Here is a 2,564-nt window from a genome sequence, read left to right as displayed (position 1 = left end):
CCACCAACATGACCACACCAGTCTTGTTCTGTCAACATGGTGACACTAGCTAGTTGTTAGGTCAGTTTGTGCAGTGACAGTATTGAAAGCCTGTGGAATTGAAATGGAACATGATGTGGTTTATTGTTTTCAATATGTAACAGCATTATTGGGTTACTCATTTGGTGACTTTATTTTTACTATTCAACTGGTGTGTAATCATCTTGATCACAGTACGCAGTCGTCGATCATATGAATTATTGTGTCACGAATTCGTAGAAAATTGCCTCTCATCATACCAATTTTATTGACATCGTGACCTCCAAATGAAAACCAGTATAACTTGTGTTAGTCTTATCAACAATAGCATTTGGAGTGCCAATAAATAAATTGATGTCAAAAACGTGCGTTTTATGCTTTAAAATGCCAACCTCATCCTCATGTATATAAAGATGGACTGTCTCTATCTTTAAATAATAAACTCATTATCCAATTTTCATAATGAGTTCATCGAGACAAAAGTTCACAAAATTATTATTTCCAAATCAACTTGAACGTATAATCGTATAATTTTACATACTTAAAAACGACTGTTTTGTCGTCGACGTCCTGAAATTAACGTACGATCGATGTGCAACATCACGATACATCTTTACTAGTTCAACGTGAAAAAAATGTCAGAGGCGGCCGCTTCTCATGTTGACAGATCTCACTTGAGAAAAAAGACGACACGTACGGCTTGTTGATTCACGTGAAAGCATGTATAAAGCGTAGTCATGGTATTAGTTGTTGTGTTCATCATATGCACCGCCCCTTGTACCTTGCTCCAGTTAGAGATTATGTTACAAACATTGACCAATGGCGTCTTGTTTAGAAGGTTCATAACTATGACGACCATGATACATCCTGGCACTATCTTTGTTGTATTTTCATATTAATAGGCAATGAATCGTCCCAAATTGCTCATAGACGCCGTCGATTCACAGTGTAGCAATAGGTCTTTAGATTTGAACATCTTTCAATAATGATGAATATGAGCAAGGTACGTTTCAAAAGTTTTTTTTTTATAGATTCTTCAAAATAGAGCATATTCGTTATACCTGCAAGCTTGTCGATGACATCGCCTTACATATTTTAAGCCACCTGTTTTATACTTTTTCTAGGTATCTTTAGCTCTTCTATGCGTGTTAGCCGTGTATATCGCAGCTATACAGGCCCAGACGGCAGAGCCAGTGATTACAGAATCTGTAACAGACGAGAACGCCAACTCAACTGATACAGGACCAACTGTAGGTAGGTCAATTACCAATAACTTTTTTTACGTAAAAAAACAAAGCTGCCATTTTAATGCAATTGCCGGCACATGATCGTCTGTAACAAAGGTGCTTTTTTAGTATTTTCGTGGTTTTCGGTTTTAGATTCCGTTATGCCGACTTTGTCCCCCTCCATAAAAAGGTATTTTATCACCTCCTCACGTGTTGGAGACAGACAACCATCTCAAACTTGGTGGGATGCAACTCCCAGTAACCACCATCATTATTACCACTGAAAGCATGATATCAACAAGAATGTTCGTACTGATCATGATCTGTCACGCTGTTTCCGACATAACTATCAAACACAGCTGAATTGCCGTTACCAAGACGTTGAATCTATTAATTTAATACTGTTATTGTTCTTCTCTTGATTACAGAAAGCACAGCCAGCGCTATGACTTCGTTGGTTGGCGTAGTGCTTACCTCCTTGATACTCACGTTAGCAAAACAGTAACCAGGCGATTCTCGAAGCAGGATATTTCTCGTGGTGACATGATATACTTATCATCGAGTATCCGTGCAATGACGTGAGAGCATGTAACCCACAACGTTATCGCGAGATATGAATTCATGTACATAACATTTTATCGTCAGATTTATAGTTTTTAAACTTATATTTTTAAAACTTACAGAATATCACATAGACGCAATGCTGATGATGTCACATGCTCAGCTTGTCCAATATGGCTTTGGATACATGATTTATGAATATATGAATTGGTACTCCCTCTTGCTTTCATTTTATGATTGCCCGAAAGTCCCAAATGACGGCATGAAAATGAACACATGTGGAGATGCAATGAGATGTTTACTGACGAGCACGTACATTTAACAGTTGTCGACTTCTAATTAGATATTTATCTCAGTATGACGTACTCTGGCGATGTTATCAAAGTTTTTCACGAAAGGTGAACAATGCCATTCTGTTTCTCTTTATCAATAAAAATATTTTAAATGCAGTTTTGATGTCACGTCTTTTAAATAACATAATGTTACGATGTCTGTTTTCTATCATGTGTTTTTAGAGAGATGCACACCATCTTTCCGGTAGCGATATTCTCGATCATATATACATGCCGTGTTCCTGTCGTAATACTGATTTATATAAATTAGTTTTTCCCACGACACCAAAGCTTCTAGTGCTTTCTGGAGCGGGGAATATCACACACGTTGTGATTAAGTTCATTTCTCTGATATTTCTATATTTTGACCATCTCATGAAGGTAACCAAACCCGAAATGGGAAACATAAGAACAGGGAATCTAACTA

The 2,564-nt window shown here is 37.2% G+C and overlaps 1 long non-coding RNA gene across 1 annotated transcript; it reads left to right on the top strand.

Moving 5' to 3' along the window:
• Window positions 1–944: 944 nt before the first annotated feature.
• Window positions 945–2,254, top strand: LOC146748071 (uncharacterized). Its single transcript, XR_014931045.1, has 3 exons — window positions 945–1,021; window positions 1,143–1,272; window positions 1,673–2,254. It is a non-coding gene; the product is annotated as an uncharacterized LOC146748071 (long non-coding RNA).
• The last annotated feature ends 310 nt before the right edge of the window (window positions 2,255–2,564 follow it).

This window comes from Saccoglossus kowalevskii, chromosome 2, assembly GCF_978046115.1.
Source record: "Saccoglossus kowalevskii chromosome 2, keSacKowa6.1, whole genome shotgun sequence".
NCBI classification, from domain to species: Eukaryota; Metazoa; Hemichordata; class Enteropneusta; family Harrimaniidae; genus Saccoglossus; species Saccoglossus kowalevskii.
The sequence above is the reverse complement of the archived record's forward strand: the minus strand, read 5'-3'. Positions and strand labels throughout refer to the sequence as shown.